Source organism: Anastrepha ludens, chromosome 4 (genome assembly GCF_028408465.1).
Source record: "Anastrepha ludens isolate Willacy chromosome 4, idAnaLude1.1, whole genome shotgun sequence".
NCBI classification, from domain to species: Eukaryota; Metazoa; Arthropoda; class Insecta; order Diptera; family Tephritidae; genus Anastrepha; species Anastrepha ludens.
This window is the reverse complement of record NC_071500.1, coordinates 39,722,478-39,742,757: the sequence shown is the minus strand read 5'-3', so window position 1 is coordinate 39,742,757 and position 20,280 is coordinate 39,722,478. Positions and strand designations below refer to the sequence as shown.

General features: G+C 35.7%; 1 protein-coding gene across 6 annotated transcripts in view; it reads right to left on the bottom strand.

Annotated features, from left to right (window-relative positions):
* Nucleotides 1-6,057, bottom strand: part of LOC128862025 (uncharacterized) — a 453,726-nt gene extending 447,669 nt beyond the window's left edge. For all 6 annotated transcript variants that reach the window (XM_054100424.1, XM_054100422.1, XM_054100423.1 and 3 more), the window contains exon 1: nt 5,628-6,057. The gene's annotated coding sequence lies outside the window, so the exon portion shown is untranslated. The remainder of the gene's footprint in view (nt 1-5,627) is intronic.
* Between the last annotated feature and the right edge of the window lie 14,223 nt (nt 6,058-20,280).

Genomic DNA, 20,280 nt, shown 5'->3' with positions numbered 1-20,280 from the left:
TAGAGCATGTTATTTACGCCGACGATGTCCTTATCTTCTCCAAGATCATTGACTTCAAGCAGATTGAACTAACCTTCATAGAAATCCTAAAGAGCGTAAACAATTGGAGCCAAATCTCTGGTGCCAACATTGCTCTTAATAAGTGCTCCTCATTTCATATATGCAGGAAACATAGCTGCTCCTTTCCTCCCCTTTCCCTACATAACATTCAAATTCCCCACTCTGACACCTTAAAGATTCTTGGCTTAATATTTGATAAGAGACTTAGCTTTAAGCAACATTGTCAGTATGTAAGAACTAGTATATTATTTAGGCTAAATATAATTAAATTTCTCTCATCTAAACACTGTTTTGTTCACACGAAAAAGTTGATAAACATAACCAAATCACTAATACTTTCAAAAATCGATTATGGTCTTTCAATATACGGTAATTGTGCTAAATCGCATATCAGACTCTTACATGCACCATACCATGCTGCCGCAAGAAGGAGTATACGTGCGTTCCCAACGTCACCAGTCAGAGCAGTTCTAACCGAAGCCGGTCTACCTGATATCTCATACAGGGTTGAGTACGATACTATGATGCTATTACCTAAGATTCTCCATTGCCGGAATCAGCTATTATTCACTCAAATTAACTCTGTTTTGCTCCATGCACGCAAAACTAGGAAGAAATCTACATTATCACGGTGCATATCATTAGTACAGGAAATGGACATAATATCGACACCAATATTAGTAAAAACAGTGTGTAATCCACCATTCATGATTCCTTAATCTTCATTCATTTCCGTTGTTCAGAAACACCATAAAAATAAAACCAGTTCTAACGAATACCAGCAAATATTTCGTGAAGCCTTACAACCATACAACGAGGGCTGGAAAATCATATAGGTACACCGATGGATCGAAATCTGATACCAGTACAACGTTTGCTGTAACAAACACACTTGGTGCTCTGCCCACATACTGCTCAGCTTTTACAGCTGAAGTAGCTGCTCTGGATGAAGCAGTACTGTACTCCTCTCGTAAAGACGCCAAGCATATTATATACACAGACAGTAAGTCTTCAATAAACGCCATTCTTAATTCATCAAACGAATGCCATCTCATAACAGTGATGGTAAATGGTTTTTTGAAAAATCCCTACACAGCCCAAAAATATTCCCTACTTTTCCCTACGCTTACAACAAATTTTCCCTACGAAATTCCCTACATTTTTTTCTCCTGTGTTTACACTATAATGAGGCAATTGCAACGTCAAAATTGAATTGTTTGCTTAAGATTTTTTAAAAATTCCGACAGAGCTTCTGCAGTGCAATCAGTTCTTATTGGAATTAGATCCATCAGCTTAACCACAAGCCGCTCGTTTTCCTCATCGAAAAATCTCACCATGAGACACATACGCTTATTGAGTGCGATGTCTGTGCTCTCTTCGATCATTATGGAACATTTTTTTTGCCAATTCATTTTTTATTATGCTGGTGCACTTCTTTCTTCCTAGCTCAGATTTTTTTATTATTTCAGAATCGGGCACGATTTCTTTTAAGAGTGGGATTAAATGGTCCACCACTTGCAGTGAAACATTACGCTCAGCGGAGAACATGCTAAGTCATTCGAAATTTCTGGAGCCATTTGGTTTACTCGCTTTTTCTAAAAAAAGCTGTTTATTTTAGATGTCTTTTTAATTGCCTTAGTATTTTTTGGTGCATTTTTGTTTCGGCGTGCTTCTGTAAATCAGACTTGCCACAGCCCAAAATTTTGTCGCACGCAGTGCATTTGCATTTGAATGGATCGTTAGCCACAGCTTCCAACTAGCCATTAAATTTCGTCGTCAAGCCACTTATTATTGAACTTTTGTTTCCGATACTTGCATTGTTTTTCCTGGTGTTCCTCCGAAGAGTCAGTGGAAGAGCTCATTTCTGTAAAATATATGCATTTTAAATATAAAAAAAGCTAAAACTAAAATAATTGCAAACTTACTTCAAAAGTGAAAAGCACCAGAAAACGTGGGACAACTAACAATTTTCGCGCAAAGAAAAAATCGTGCTAGCGTTAACGAAGTAAAAAAAGGCAATGCTGCCGTATTAACGCTTTTAAAAGTATGCAGCCTTAAGGAAAATAAGTCTGGCATGAAATCTTACTGCGGATTTTTATTTTAAATGAACTTTTTTAATTTTACCCCGCTATTTTAAAATGTTTTCTGTCCTTCTTGGAAATTCCCTACATTTACAGAATTTAAAAAAATCTGTCCTTCTTTTCCCTACACCCACATTTTTCGACAAAAATCCCTACATGTAGGGAATTTTCCCTACATTTACCATCACTGTCTCATAAGCAAAATCCGCCAAAATCTACTTCAGTATAGCTCCTTAAAAGTAATGGTGGCACCGAACCTCTTCTTGTTTTCGATTACCTCACAAATGCAGATATTCGTAAACTCTGCAAAAAACAGCAGCACGATAGATGGCAAACAGAATGGAGTAAATACCAGCATTTCTATAAAAACTGCAACCCCGATGGTGCACGATCGACCTTTCCTGTAAACCTGCCAATCAAAAATATTATATAAAAAATTTTGTTAGGCTAAGAATTGGACACACGATTGCCACACACACGCATCTACTTAACGGCGATTCAGCACCACCATGTCCCTCTTGCGGCGACTGCAACATCACAGTATCTTACCTGCTCGATGACTGCCCAGAGAAACAACACATCAGGACAGCTCTATTTACTAACACTAAACCTTCTGATCATCATAAATTTATTAATACCACCAATGTTAATATTCTATCGCAATTCGTATCTCTATGTAAAATAAGCATATAATCTAATACCCTCACATCAGCTATAAATATACACATTTATATTATACATCTTTCTGTACTAAATATTATCACCTAAGAATGTTAAAAAAAAAAAAATTAGTCGACGGCCCTGGCAGCCAGTGCTTTAGATTTAAGTGTATCAATTACAACTGACAGGCCAACAACCAAAAAACTTTTTCGATAATTTTAACTAATTACTTTGTAATTTGGTGTCCTGATTACGAAAAAAAATTATTCAAAAGTTATATCACCCATCAATTTTTCACATTTTACAATTAAGTAAAAATAAAGTTTATGTACCCAAATGTATCGGATACATTTCACAGTCCTGCGAGGTACAGTTTCTAAAACGGCTATGGGTGTTTCTTGAAGGTTTTTTTATGCTGAAAACGAATATGACCTTGAAATCGTTCCTGCACGTCAGGATTTTTGGCAATTTGAGGTTAAATAGTCAAAAAATGCAGATTTTGGCCATTTTTTTAATTTTTTTTTGAGCAAGGTAAAGTTTTTTTTTTTAATTTTCCACAACGGCATCGCAAAGTACTAACTAGTCTTCAGCTTTAAAATCCATTTTTAAAAATATTTTTGCGATTAATATAAAAAACGTTATACTATTTTGAATTCGCCCTTTACAGGGGCGTTAGAGAATTAGAAATGTTGAATTTGCATATCTAAAAGTCTCCAATTCAAAATAGAATAACTTTTTTTATATTAATCGTAAAAATATTTTTAAAAAAGGACCTTAAAGCTAAAGAGTAGTACTTTGCGAAGTACTAACTAGTCTTCAGCTTTAAAATCCATTTTTAAAAATATTTTTGCGATTAATATAAAAAACGTTATACTATTTTGAATTCGCCCTTTACAGGGGCGTTAGAGAATTAGAAATGTTGAATTTGCATATCTAAAAGTCTCCAATTCAAAATAGAATAACTTTTTTTATATTAATCGTAAAAATATTTTTATAAAAGGACCTTAAAGCTAAAGAGTAGTACTTTGCGATGCCGTTGTAGAAAATTAAAAAAAAACTTTACCTTGCTCAAAAAAAAATTTAAACAATGGCCAAAATCTGCATTTTTTGACTATTTAACCCCAAATTGCCAAAAATTCTGACGTGCTGGAGCATTTTCAAGGTCATATTCGTTTTCAGCATAAAAAACCTTCAAGAAACACCCGTAGCGGTTGTAGAAACTGTAAAAAAGCGAGATTTCGCAGGGCTGTGTTATTTATAATTGTTTCTCTTTAAATAAATAAATAAATCTTTATCTTCTTTAAATTTTTTTTTTATATCAATGAATGAGAATGATTTTAATACTCTGAAAACGATATTTTCTCTCTTATTTGGCATTGATTACAGATAACAAAAGCAATACTGCTTGGCCGAAGATGGAGGAGGACCCTGTGACCCTAATCGTCTGCCAAACCTGGACATCTACAGAGAAAGTGCTCAACAGTATCCTTCTCTGAAAGGTCTCCACAGGTCTCTAAAATGGGGGTTAAATACGGAACCTAGCTTTTCCTCCGAAAGGTCCCCACAGCTTCCGCAATAGAAGTTAAATAGTGAACCCAGCTTTTCCGAGTGTGTGCCAATCGTCCAATGACCCGCAAACACCATCTTTTCTGCGATTTCCTGAAAAATAAGTTGGCCGATTCCCCTTTAACAACAGTCAGGAAGGTGCCGACGACCGAGTGGGAAAGCTCTGAGATCAATTCAGTCCCCTTCTTAGCAAGCTCATCAACACTTTCATTTCCCTCGATGTTCCTATGCCCTGGAAGCCAAATCAGAGAAATGTTACCTGCACTCCCAAGAGATTTGATCTCCTCCTTAGAGGAGTTGACTAGTTTGGATCTTCATCATGGCGTCCCGCCTTGACTATCGGAGAAAGTGTTAATATCTCCCTCGCTCACGCGTTCCCTAAGCATTTTGCGTACCTGCAGGATCGCATAGACTTCTGCTTGAAAAACACTAGCTGTATTCGGTAATTCTAAATAAATAAATTAGCTAATTTAGAGAAAACCCCTGCTCCGACTCCCGATTCCATCTTGGAGCCGTTAGTGAAGGCAGGTTTTCCCCCATTCCTACCTACTTGGAAAGATTGCCCTGACACGACCCTCAAACTCCAGTTTGCAGATAGATAGAGTATGTCCAAAGTTTAGAGAAATTCGGAGTTAACCAGCCAAAAATGGTACCATGCCTTTTGAGAGATTGCCGCCTGAGACCAACGTCCTTTAACCTGATTACGCTTTGAGCTGGGATGGAAATAACGTAAAAATCGGTGGATTGTAAGCGCAAAACGACATTCATGGGCATATTCTACGTGATCCGGGGGTAGAGAAAAATTCAGTGAGTGGAGAGCAAGTTTTGGAAGAATGCTCGCCCAAAGCGCTTTTCTTTAGTGTAAGGTCGCCAGAAAAACACTTGGCCTAACCAAAGCACAACACAGATATTTAAGTGTATTCGTGAACGGCTGGCAGTTTCAGCGGATAAAAGCTAGCATCGAATAGGAGTTCGAAAGCATATAATCCACATGACTCTATTATATGTTAGTTGGGGCACAGATTGAGAAATAACAGAAATTAAATCGGGGTTTAAAGTTAAGCATATCAATATTATACAATATTACTGCAAAAGGTATTTAAAAATTCACTCCAGATAGTTTTTAGAATTTTTTAAGGCGAGTATTGGCTGGTAAATTATATGGTAGTAATTATTTATTAAATAACCTCCTATTTGGACATTACCGCTCACTTTTTCACCTTTTCAGTAAATTATAGTATTATATTTAGTAATACTCACCTTCGAAATTAACGAAAGCAAATTAATAATTCCGCTAAACCTGCTGTACAAAATAACTCCAAATTAAGCAAAGTGTTGCCAAGTACTCCTTTTTCAACTCTGTTTCTTAATTTCACAATTTACTGGCGCTTTCCAAAATGCTTATATTTTGTTGTCATAAAGTAGGTATGTAACGTTCCAGTTTCCACAAATTATTGTATAAAGTTCACTTATATATAAATATTTTTGTTTTTGCACTTTAACGTGTTTGTATTGATGTGAGTTTTAATATATTATTTCAGTTTAGATATGTAGGTATGTATGAGTTTTTTTTAGTTTATGTATGAGCGTGTATATGTAGTAGAATGTGATGTGTTTATATATTGAACCAGTTTTAACTTTAAAATGAACTTCAATTCGAAGACCGGAAAGGTTCGCTTTCAATGAAGCCCCTTATCAGACTGACTCTGAAGCAACAGTGGTTTTGTTTGAAACACCTTTTCGGCTGTCGATTGCCGGACAATCCACGCGTTCACCTCTTCGGCTACCATATATGTATATTACATATGTATGTGTGCCACAGAAACGATTCGTACTAAAAACTCCTGGCTCCATTAAGAGTATGAGGTTGGATGAGTTATGGCATTTTAGCGGCGTTGACTTTTAGTACCATGGCACAGACACACATACATGCCCATCTGAATATATGACTTCATTGGAATGTAATATCAGAGAATGTCCTAAAGAGTCATATTGTTTTCCTTGCACGATTTCGTTTTTACAATTAAAAAAAAAAAAAAAAACTTTTGAGTTTATTGTAATTAGAATTGCTTTAAAATAGTGGTTTAGGTTTTTTGAATTTGATATTTAGAAATTTCTTTTCGATATAAAATAGTTCATACTGGACATGAACTGCTTTTTATATAAATCAATCAAAAAGGAAATATGTACATATAAACATGCATACTTACATATATTTAACCTCTTAAAATCTGTTGAAAAGCCAAACGCGCATACACACATATGTATGTAAGTATGCATACAAACTACCACCATTCCAACAAACGCAGAACACAAGCTTCTGCGCACGCTTGACACAGGACATATAAAAACCAACAACCATTCACTGTGGCCGCCTACTGCTTACCCTTCAGGAAAATACGGTATACCTATGTACAATACATATGCGGTTGCTCGCACATGATTCGCTAAAAATGCTAGAAAGGAATTCCCGCGCATTTACCCGATTTACACGAGGAGACATCTGGAAGGGAAACATTTTGCAGAGAACGTAAATTCATAGAGAAGGCTCAGGAACGAACAAGAATGATAGAAACAAGATTGCGCCCACCAGAGCGTACGTAACGTCACGTTTGCTGAGTTGTGCAGTATTGCCAACCATTTGCTCTTCACAATAAATTTAGTGCTTTTTTATACCGAAAATGCGACAATTTTTAAGTTTGGTGTTTGTTTCTTTTTGTTTTTAATTTACGGCTAGCGAAACTTTAGGTTAAAAAAAAACTGTATTATTATACAAAAGAAGTTTAAAAAAGGCCACTCTGAGAAGATTTTAGTGCTAATGAAAATTTGTTTACTCCTATAAAATATGATAATTTCAAAGTGTAAATTTAATTTTTGGCTCCATTTAAGGCCATGCAAAAATATTAAATGCCCCGCTCTCAACTCTTCTTAAGATTGAAAACCTTTTTACACATTTTAAAAAGCCTTTGAATTTATTGAATGCGAATTAAAACCATAGAGGTGTAATCGTTTCTTCCGGTCATCAATCCTTAGTGAGACATAGAGCATCAAGAGGTGTATTCATAGTAAAAATAAGCAACAAAATACCAGAAAATACTAAAGAAACCATACTGACATTTTTACAAAAAGTTACATAACTTCAAATATAGCAAAAAAATCGCTCCCTTAATAAAAGAGTCTCGCTTAACAAAAAAACCTCATAAATTAAATTGTACATAAGCATAACACATTTATTTAAAAAAAAACGCACATTCTACAGACAATTTGTCACGCATTCAAAGTTCTTTAAGTGATTCAATAAAAATTTGTTGGGTTTTTTTCTTTAAATGGGCATTTAGTGCGTTTTTATATCCAAAGCTAGGCAACTCTGCAGTAGCGAGAGAGAGATTTGACTGCCGAAAGCAGAAGAACACCAACAACACCGGCAATCGCGGGCAATGCTACCAGATGTTAAAAAAAGTAAAGCTAAATAAAACTGAGTGAATTATTTAAATAATTATTAAAAAATGTATATTTTACAAAATTATAAACATTACTTTTAATTAGAATAGGCTAGAAAAATGTCATGTGGAATGAACTAAAACTCCGAGACAAAAAATAATAAAAATAACAAAAAAAAATGCTAAATCAAGTTACGAAAATGGTAATCTGGCCATACTGAAGCTAAAATCACGTAACTTGTTGTCAAATTCGCTGAGCGCAAAGTAACGGGACCACGATGGGCGCCATCTCATTATTCTTTGCATCATGAGGAACGAATGGGCAGGCTAAATGTCAAAACACATCAAAACGAGGGGTAGGAAGTTAACAGTAGAGAGTTAACATAGCGGAGCGTAGTCAACATAGCGGAGCGTAGTCAACATAGCGGAGCGTAGTCAACAGAAATAAATATAGCGTTTGCATTGAAATGTAAAATGCCATGATTTGATGTTAGGGAAAAGAAAATAACAGCAGACTTGTACATTTTTCTTTCATGCTTATTTGCCGTCGGCATTTTGCATGCGCAAATGGATTATTTCTTGTGAGATGAATAAATTAATTCTAAGTAACGCAATAGCACCGTAGGCCTAAGTAGCTAGAGTGCTCTATCAGTTAGTGTTATCTATACTAATATTATAAAGAGGAAAACTTTGTTTGTTTGTTTGTTTGTTTGTTTGTAACGAATAGGCTCAAAAACTACTGGACCGATTTTAAAAATTCTTTCACCATTCGAAAGCTACATCATCCACGAGTAACACGGATTACATTTTATTTTGGAAAAAAATAGGGTTCCGTAAGATATTTGGATTTTTCGGACACAAACTGAAAAAAATCATATATATAAAATAAAGTCAACTTTTTGTGTGTGTTCGCTAACCGGCCGCGTCTGCACCGAATTAAACCAAACTTACCCACATTGTTAAGAAGGTATTGAAGATGGTTTCCGTATAGTTTGGATACCTATTGGTGGATAGGGCTCGAGATATGGGTCAAAACGTGGACCCGGGTAACCTTCGGATGTGTATGTACAATATGGGTATCAAATTGAAGCTGTTGGCGAATGCCTTAGTACAGAGTATTTTTCATACCGGTCCGTGACTGGGGTCTCGAGATATAGGTCAAAACGTGGACCCGGGTAACCTTTGGTTGTGTATGTACAATATGGGTATCAAATGAAAGCTGTTGATAAGTTCTTTAATACGGGGTAATTTTCATACCTATTGATGACTAGGGTCCCAAAATATATGCCAAAACGTGGACCCGCCGTGCCTTTGAACCGAATTAAACCAAACTTACACACATTGTTAAGTAGGTAATGAAGATGATTTCCGTATAGTTTGAATACCTATTGGTAGATAGGGTCTCGAGATATAGGTCAAAACGTGGGCCCGGGTAACCTTCGGACGTGTATGTACAATATGGGTATCAAATGGAAGCTGTTGGTGAATGCTTTAGTACAGAGTATTTTTCATGCCGCTCCGTGACTAGGGTCTCGAGATAGAGACCAAAACGTGGACCCTAGAATATGTTTGTACAATATGGATATCAAATTGAAGCTGTTGGCGAATGCTTTAGGACAGAGTATTTTTCATACCGGTCCGTGACTGGGGTCTCGAGGTATAGGTCAAAACGTGGACCCGTGTAACCTTTGGTTGTGTATGTACAATATGGGTATCAAATGAAAGCTGTTGATAAGTTCTTTAATACGGGGTAATTTTCATACCTATTGATGACTAGGGTCTCAAAATATATGCCAAAACGTGGACCCGCCGTGTCTTTGCACCGAATTAAACCAAACTTACACACATTGTTAAGTAGGTAATGAAGATGATTTCCGTATAGTTTGAATACCTATTGGTAGATAGGGTCTCGAGATATAGGTCAAAACGTGGACCCGGGTAACCTTCGGACGTGTATGTACAATATGGGTATCAAATGGAAGCTGTTGGTGAATGCTTTAGTACAGAGTATTTTTCATGCCGCTCCGTGACTAGGGTCTCGAGATAGAGACCAAAACGTGCACCCTAGAATGTTTTTGTACAATATGGATATCAAATTGAAGCTGTTGGCGAATGCTTTAGTACAGAGTATTTCTCATACCGGTCCGTGACTGGGGTCTCGAGATATAGGTCAAAACGTGGACCCGGGTAACCTTTGGTTGTGTATGTACAATATGGGTATTAAATGAAAGCTGTTGATAAGTTCTTTAATACGGGGTAATTTTCATACCTATTGATGACTAGGGTCTGGAAATATATGCCAAAACGTGGACCCGCCGTGTCTTTGCACCGAATTAAACCAAACTTACACACATTGTTAAGTAAGTATTGAAAATGGGTTTCGTAAAGTTTGGTTGGAGCACTGGCAACGGGTACAGCGTTCTTTTGAACCAGCCATAATGTCGCTTACTTTTTTAACGCTTGGGGCGGAACTGAACTGTCAAATTGACAGTGTGAGTTACAATGGGTCAATATTTCTTTCTGATTTGGATGCCATAAGGAAAAAACGTAAGTGCAACATGTAAAAATTGTTTGTGAATTTTTTTGGAGTGGATTTTGGAACAGTGAATAATTTCTTACGAAATTTGAGAATTTAATGTGAAATCCGAATGAAATTATGTGTTCGTGAAAAAAAAATTTTTTTCGTTTTTTTTTTTTTGAAAAATATAAATGGATAATGGTTAAAAAAGCTCCAATGCTTAATAAAACATATAAATTGAACCGAAAAATTCATGGATGATCAGGAAAAAAGACGATTGTTTATTCATATGCGTTGATTTGAAATTTAAAAACAATCTTCTTTTTTCCTGATTTTCAATTTATATTTTATATTTACTCAAAAACAAATAGAAAAACAAAAAATATTGTTTATGCCAAAGCGCTTGAATGAAGAATAAAGAAATAAATAATAAATTGCTAGTATTTCATATTTCTCTAATAAATAATAATAATAATAATTCTAAGTATATATGCATGCACGAATATGAAATTTTAAGTATCTCATTGACTAAATTGTATTGAATTTAGGTCTATTATCAAAATTATTCAAATATCATAACACAAAAAATAACTTTGTAAACCATTCATTTACATCAAGGTTTATTATTCAGGAAAGTGTTGAATTAATATAACATCTACCATCCATATTCATGTGGGCAGAAAAAAACATGACTTGCCTCAAAAGCCAGCTCATACACCTCTCATACACATCTGCATATAAAGAATTCAAAGCAAATAGACAAACGTATGCAAACATATTTCTAATATACATATGTATGTATGTATGTATGCAAAAATCACATTTATTTTTCATGCTTATTTCCCGTAGGCATTTTGCATGCGCAAATGGATTATTTCTTGTGAGATGAATAAATTAATTCTAAGTATATGCATGCATGAATGTGAAATTTTAAGTATCTAATTAACGAAATTGTATTGATATTAAGTGCATTATCAAAATAATTTCAAAATATTCACATAAAAAATTGGCTTTGTAAACCATTCATTTGCATCAACGGTTATTATTCAACAATATGTGTCCTTTTTAAATTTTTATATCCATATGTATGTACATACATATATTCATATACTAAATAGATATAACATCTACCATCCATTTCATGTGGGCAGAAAAAAATCTTGACCTGCCTCAAAACACAGCTCATATGTATCTACATATAAAAAATTCAAAAGCAAATAGACAAACGTATGCAAACATATTCCTAACATATGCAAAAAAACTCATCTAAACGGCATTCGCGTACATAAACATATGTATGTATATATGCATATATGAATACATATGTTGGGACAATGTACATATGTACGTAAATGTTTCTATTCTAAGCAAAACAATGAATATTCGTATATACATATAATATAACCGTACATACTTACTTTTGCCCTTACATGTGTATGCTTCCAAAACTAAAATTCTAAGCCTAGCGACTACAAGAACAAAATGCATTCCTAGGCGTAGCTGCTGCGGCCATGATTATTTACCCGCGACGGCGCTGAACTGTTTCAAATATTAAAAAACACAACAAAAGCAAATTCATTGATAAGTTCGAGCTCATATTTCTACCAGCAAAGTACTTTCATTCATAAAACGAGCCGCCCATATGCCAATTTTCGCGACCATTCGAAAATAGTCAATATTGGAATATTTCGCGTTGAATTATTTGCCAATATTTGGTAAATCTTGAATTTTTGTCAAGTCGAGTGGCCGCGGCTCCGTACATATGTATGCATCAATATATGTATGTAAATATGTGTTCTCAATTCTCGACAGCAATAGCAAATCGAAATATTTTTTCTGTCGCAAGTGCTCGCAGCCTCATATGTATGTATGGCTATGGAAGTTCGTAGGCATGTATTTATGTATATGCGTGTTTGCTTTTGCACGTCCATATGAACGATTTTTCATATGCAGATATTCATTTGATTAAGCTGAACGAATATATTGATTTTGTAAGGAAATCCTGTCGAATTAAATTATTGTCGTGATTAAGTGAAAATTGTAGTGGTTTAAAAATCTAGGCTCAGGTGCTACCTGAAAAATAAGATAAAAGGAAAACCTGAAAGATAGAGAAAAATCTGAAAGACGGAGAAAACCCTGAAAAATAAAATGTTACTCATTACAATTTGATGTAACTCTGTACCATTAAAACCATTTTTGGAAATATAGTAGGAAAATACATACTTCCACTTAGAGCACAACCCTTTAACCATAAAAAAACAACATTTGTTCCCTATTCTGCTTTGACGTTGACCTTCCCCATGGCCCACAAACCCACCAATTATATCCCTACTTTTATTATAAGTAAGATCCGGCTTGATGCTAATTTCATCAAATAATAAAATGCATACGCGTTCTGTGCCGGACATTTTGCTAGCAATTTTGCTTAAATTGTTAACGACATTGGCATTGAAACCTGGAACAACATACCTGATGGGGCGCCAACGCAAAAGCGATGATTTGTGTGGTAAACAAAAACCTACATCGTCACGCATAAAAGTATATGCTTTAGTGGACATATAGTTCAAATTTTGAGCCAATGTCTTTTCGTCCTCATTATACCAACCTTTTTTGGTACTGACGATCATTTTTGCAAAAGTTGCTACAACTTTCTTCCGCAATTATTGCACGTTTCAACAACTCAGAATATTTATTTTTTAGGTCATTATTTTCTTTTTCAAGCTCCTCAATACGTTTATTGAATTTGACCGCGTTGATCTGATAATAGCGAGCAGACTGAGCAAACCGTTCGCGAGTGATTGTGGTTTCTAAGTCCACGCAGATCTGATTACTATAACTAGCCTGCCTGTTTTCCTCTAATATCGAATATTTCTCAAACTCTTCCAGAGTTAAATCTTCTTCTACTTGCTTAACTACCCTACAATAAGTTGCAGTGACGGGCGGGCAAGCCCAATCAGAGGCAGCACTAGGCGAGCGACTTCTATTTACTGGCTCTAAATTGAAGCAAGGAAAAGCCCCTTTCAAGAGTTTATATTTTGTAACCAATGTGGGTTCAAAATGGCGTTGGCAAATAAAAACCCTGTCAGTGCTTGACACTTGCACGTTGCAAGCCAAGGCCCGATTCTTACGGGTCTCTTCGTCCCTAGGAAACGCAAAAAGTATAACTTTATCCTTAGGCACGCAGCTCTCGATACATCAGCTCCTTTTTTTCTTTTTTTCGGTCCACTTGTTCGGTGGGACATCATCATAGCCTAATTAAAGTTTTTATTTTAATTTTTACAAAATTTAAATTGAGGTATATTCAGTATAATCATATACATATATAAAACAAGAAACCGCACCCTCCGGGGATTTATAGTTTTCAAGTAATTAATTGTTAAAATTGTGTAATTTAGCGAAAGGATATTGTTGTTTTGAATACAAGTATAAAAACCAGTAAAAATGCGTTTGTGACCATACACTTTATGAATTGAAGTGAAATTTAGAACAACATACATACATAGTTGTATTATGTACCAATTTATAAGTGTATTGTATTAAAATGCGTGTAAATATTGAAAGATATAAAAGTTGTTCATGAGCCACTCCCTTACATCTCAACCAAGTTTCATTAAATAAATCATTATACTTGGCTTCAAATTACCCATACGGCATCCCCCTGGATCTTAAGATACAACAGGAAGCAATAAAAGCAATGTGTAGACTCCATAAATATGGTTTCTGGCACGAAGATGGAACTTCGGGACACAGAGAAATCTTTAAGTTGCTGTCGGAGCAGTATCCACTGTTTTTGGCACCTAAAGATGACCTGATACCCACAGTTTCGTTCGGAAGGAAATTTGATGTCAGATTTCCATTGCGTGAGCAATGGAGCAATCCAGAATGCATGCAGGGAGGTTTGACGGATATTTTCTTTACCGATGGGTCCAAGACTGAAATAGGGTCTGGAGCCGGATGGTACTTAAACGATAGTAATAAGTATCACTATGCTATGGGGGGAATGGCAACTGTTTTTCAAACAGAAGTTTTTGCCATCCTAAAAGTAGCCGAATGGATAATCGAGAGGAGATGGAGCGGGAAACAGATTGGAGTCTTCAGTGACAGTCAGGCTGCATTGAAGGCCCTGGAGAACGCGAAGCAAACCTCGAAGATTGTTCAAGAATGTAAGAAGAAGCTTAATTCTGTCGCAAGACAAAACAGGCTTGTACTTATATGGGTTCCGGGACACTCCGGTGTTCAAGGAAACGAAATTGCCGACGAATTGGCCAACCGTGGATCAGCGGTGCCCCCACAGGGGCCAGAGCCAATAATCGGAATCAGTCCCGCAGGAATCAAGAACTGGATCAACGATTATGTAGGCAATCTACATAAAGAGCGATGGTCCGGTCTAGAACGCTGCAGAACTGCAAAGTGTTTTGTGACAAGTCCGAACAGAAAACTTTCAAACTTTCTACTAAAACTTAGAAGGAAAGACATTCGGTTGATGGTCGGCATCATTACAGGACACAACCCATGGGGTCAGCATATGACCACCATTGGAATCATCGAGGACCCGGTATGCCTGTCCTGCTTGGAGGAGGCGGATAGCACTGAGCACTTTCTCTGTGAGTGTCCTGCCTTTGCTAGAGCGCGACTACGGGTATTGGGTTCCGATGTCATGGGAATGAGTAATATTCGTTCTCTAAAACTGGAAGATATTTACAGATTCGCCAAAGAATCTGGAAAATTCTCACAGGACTAACTATCTCTATCTCTGTCTCTATTCTTTCCTATCTCTTTCTCTGATACTTTTCTCCAATTACTATTCTCCCTTAACTATCTATCCCCTTTCCAGAGCTTTAAATACAATGGGCTTTTTATCCTGAGTGTTTTAGGAGCCACCAAATCTCCTGGTGCTCCTTGGCTCGACCTCTTCAAATTCAATTCAACCCATACGGCATTATCCTACACCCGATCCTTTAAATTCAAAAGTTTTTTATAAATATGTAAATAAAATAATGAGAATGTGCGCATTCAAGTTCAATTGGTTACAAGCAATCATAAGAGCTTTTCAATATTTGGCGCAATTTTCATATATGTACATATGTATATACATTTATCTAATCAAAATCAAATCTAATGCAATCATACATTTTTTCCAATATTTGGCGCAATTTTCATATATGTAAACCTAAAATAAATATGTCCTTTGCTAATATATGTATATAAACATGCATACATAAAATTTCGCGCAATTTTCATAACTTAATTACATACATATGTCCTAAATTACGCGCAATTTTTATAAAAAAACCAAAAAGAACAAATCTGTAAACATGCATACAAATCATATGGACATATCAAATGAACAAATCTGTTCTGTACGCAAGCAAATGTAAGCTAATGTAAACTACATTTTTTCACACTTGCGTATCACTCTCTCCCTCTCATTTCTCTCCGGCAGCCATATTAATTAATTTCCTACTGTTAACTTGTGCTTTCCTACCCATATTTTGTTAGGAGGAACGGGCCGGGACTGCGCCTTCTCTATGAATTTACGTTCTCTGCATTTTGTTCGGGGGCGAAGGACGGTCGGGGAAGAGAGAAGGGATTTTGTCTCCCGTACTCGGCGACACGCTTTGCTCTTCTTATTCGTATTTCTTATCTTAAAGCAATTTTTGACAGTTGCTTCATTCGTTTTCTTCTCTTGTGGAAGAAAGTTCTAAGTTATGTGTTGGTTTTCATACAAACGGAAGATAACAACGATGACAAACATCCGAACGCTGCTTGGGAAATGCACGATTATTTTTGCTAGTAAATTAGGTATAATTTAAAATAGTTATGGGACATGTTTATGTTGATTTCTAATTTTTCCCTGCATTTCTAGATACTCAAGTTAATTTTAAGTTAATTATTTACATATGAAGTATTTTTAATTTAATTTTTTTTATTCAAGTATAAGAATTTATAAATATACTAGCAAACCCCGCCCGCTTCGCTGGGCACACTAAAATAGAATAGATATGGTTTAGAACAGAAAATATATGGTTTTCATATTATTTATTTCTTTATTCTTTATTCAAGCGCTTTGGCATAAACAATATTTTTTGTTTTTCTATTTGTTTTTGAGTAAATATATAATGTTGTTGGCTTCCCAACACGTGAACAGCCAACGTATAGTTGACCATGGGTGAATACTGGTTCTTCTAAATTCATCCCGCATATTTCTAAAGTTTGCCCTTGTGATTTATTGATAGTTATTGCAAATGCTAAACGAATGGGCAGTTGCAAACGCTTGAATTCAAATGGCAATTCAGGTGGAATAATTGGAATTCTCAGTATTAGAACGTCTTCATTCTTGAATTTGCCAATTAAAATAGTTGCTTCGATAACATTATTCATCAATCGTTTGACTACAAGTCTAGTTCCGTTACATAGCAGCTTTGTTCAAATTGATGTCTCTTGGTCGATTTGATCTGGACCGTGCCATTCGTTGCCGATTTGCCTCATTTTCTTCTTGACGTTCTTCTGATGTCGCGTTATTCCGAGCATTTCTCATGCGCCTATTATTATTTGTCGAGCGACTAATATGAATACGCGATTGTCTTGGCATTTGTACTGTAATAAACATTATTGCAATTATGGTATTCTGAAATTTTGTGGATTATATTTTTTGTTTTTTTATTTGATTCACTCATATGAACCGAAAAAATAAATCCACTAAATTTGATGAAAACTTACATTAATTAATTCCAATCTACCACGTGAAAATTCCTAAATGTATAAGAAAAATATAAGCACGTGAGCGATTGTTAATTGAAAAAATAATAAATTTCTTTTTTCTTTTTGACGATTGTTTCTTAGTTATTTATTTACGTTGATTTGAAATTAAAAAAAAGTCTTCTTTTTTCATGATCATCAAGTGTTAACAATGTGTGTAAGTTTGGTTTAACTCGGCGCAAAGACACGGCGGGTCCACGTTTTAGCATATATCTCGAGACCCCAGTCACGGCGCGGCATGAAAAATACTCTGTACTAAAGCATTCGCCAACAGCTTCAATTTGATATCCATATTGTACAAACACATTCTAGGTTCCACGTTTTGGTCTCTATATCGAGACCCTAGTCACGGAGCGGCATGAAAAATACTCTGTACTAAAGCATTCACCAACAGCTTCCATTTGATATCCATATTGTACAAACACCTTCTAGGCTCCACGTTTTGGTCTCTATCTCGAGACCCTAGTCACGGAGCGGCATGAAAAATACTCTGTACTAAAGCATTTGCCAACAGCTTCCATTTGATACCCATATTGTACAAACACCTTCTAGGCTCCACGTTTTGGTCTCTATCTCGAGACCCTAGTCACGGAGCGGCATAAAAAATACTCTGTACTAAAGCATTCACCAACAGCTTCAATTTGATATCCATATTGTACAAACACATTCTAGGGTCCACGTGTTGGTCTCTATCTCGAGACCCTAGTCACGGAGCGGCATGAAAAATACTCTGAACTAAAGCATTCACCAACAGCTTCCATCTGATACCCATATTGTACATACACATCCGAAGGTTACCCGGGTCCATGTTTTGACCTATATCTCGAGCCCTATCCACCAATAGGCATCCAAACTATACGTAAACTATCTTCAATACCTACTTAACAATCTGTGTAAGTTTGGTTTAATTCGGTGCAAAGACACGGCCGGTTAGCGAACACACACAAAAAGTTGACTTTATTTTATATATAAGATTTCAATAAAAAAACAACAAATTATTTATTATTTAACCAGTTTGCATTTTTCATTCATATATTTAAGAAACTGTTGTCGAACGCTCTCTGCTTTACATGTAAGCGCGTGCTAGAATACATCCGAACCAGACGATGCTAAAGTATTAAATGTCAAAATGTCGCGGAAACATTTTTGCCCGTGTGTACGCGAATGAAACATCAAAAGAGAATTTCCTGTGTCTCCCTTCCAGATGTCTCCTCGTGTAAATCGGGCCATTCAGAGGGACAGCATTGTGCCGAAAATTATGAATTATGAAGCGTAAACAAAATTGCCCCATAATATACATTACTTAGATACCTTTTTAGACCTTTTGTACGAAGTGTAACGTTATTACTTGGTATATAGTATGAATACTTAAATTAAAGTCGAAAAATATGTGTTAAAGCTTTGAAATAAAAGCACATATTGATTGAAAAATTTTGTTTAAAAAATTTGAGACATCGGTCTCTATTGTTATGAACAATACTGCACATCAACACAACTCACAGAAGCTTCATTAATTTCTTCAATATTAAATGTTTGGCACTTTGTGCTTCATGGGAAGGCTGAATATCTGCACAGTAGCCTACAAAAAAGCCGCACTCTTCTTTTAGAGTAAGTTTATTTCTTTGCTGCTAATATGCATATGCTTTTGTGCACTTTTTATCAATTTGAGAACCACATATGTAAGTACGTAAAGGAATATAATAATTTAGTATTTATATACCATGAGAGAACCAAAAATAATGGATTCGAAATTTTCCCTAGTATCGAAATGTCCGGGCCAGAACTGTTTCATATACATACATATGTACTACTTGTTGTTTTTTTGTGCCTCTTACTGTAGCTTTTGCGAACACTTGACTCACAGCAGCAGTGGCTGTCGAGCGGTTGGAAAACATATTTACATACATATAACGGTGCACACATATGTATATACGAAGCCCCGGCCACCGACATGACAAAAATTTAAGTAACATTTGCTCCTTCTCATTCCATTAACATTCTCTGGTTGCACAAATGGAGGGGCCTACAGTTTTAACCCGACTCCGAACAGCAATTGGCAAAAATACACTCGAAGGTTTACCATTGCCTGCCGAGGGGCGACCGCTATTAGAAAAAACGTTTTCTATTGTTTAATGTTCATGCCCGGAAATTCGAACCTACGCATTCCCGAATGGTAGTTGCGCTCCAACCCATTCGGCTACGTCGGCTGAGAAAAACAAGTACAGCTTAGTCAATTTAAAAATGTATAAAAACAAACTTTCAATATAGAATTTGCAAAGCAAGAAAATTAAACTAAGAAGATTTTACCGTTACAATGTTTATTCTATATATCTTACTCAATAAATGTTCGTATTTCACTCTATCTAAGGTGAAATAGAATAATATTGAAAGATTCTCCTTTATGCATTATACTGATTTAGTGGTCTATAATTATTATATAAAGAGGAGTGTTCGTTTGTATTTTTTGGGTAACTTCTGGAACCGCTGAACCCTCTCTGAAAATTCCTTCACTTGTACAAAGCGGCTGCCGTAGGGTTGGTACCATTCAGAATTCAGAGAGAATATAGATTCGAATCTCTGAAGAAAAAGTAGTTTCTAATACCGGACGCCCCTCGGCAGACAATGGGAAACCTCCAAGTGTATTTCTCCCATGAAAAAGCTCTTGATAAAAAGCCTTGTTTATACAATATGGGTATCAAACAAAAGCTATTTAAAAAAAAATAATTGCAAAAATTCTTTGAGAGTTTCCACTCTTTTTTACAGACACTTAATTTGAGTTCGTTTTCAAATAGTCCAAAAATCAAAAAGCGCTATACAATATGGTTATCATCCAACAGGATATTTGGATTTCATATTATTACTAGCAAACCCGGCCCGCTTCGCTGGGCACACTAAAATAGAATAGATATGGTTTAGAACAGAAAAGATATGGTTTTCATATTATTTATGTCTTTATTCTTTATTCAAGCGCTTTGGCATAAACAATATTTTTTGTTTTTCTATTTGTTTTTGAGTAAATATATAATATTGTTGGCTTCCCAACACGTGAACAGCCAACGTATAGTTGACCATGGGTGAATACTGGTTCTTCTAAATTCATCCCGCATATTTCTAAAGTCTGCCCTTGTGATTTATTGATAGTTATTGCAAATGCTAAACGAATGGGCAGTTGCAAACGCTTGAATTCAAATGGCAA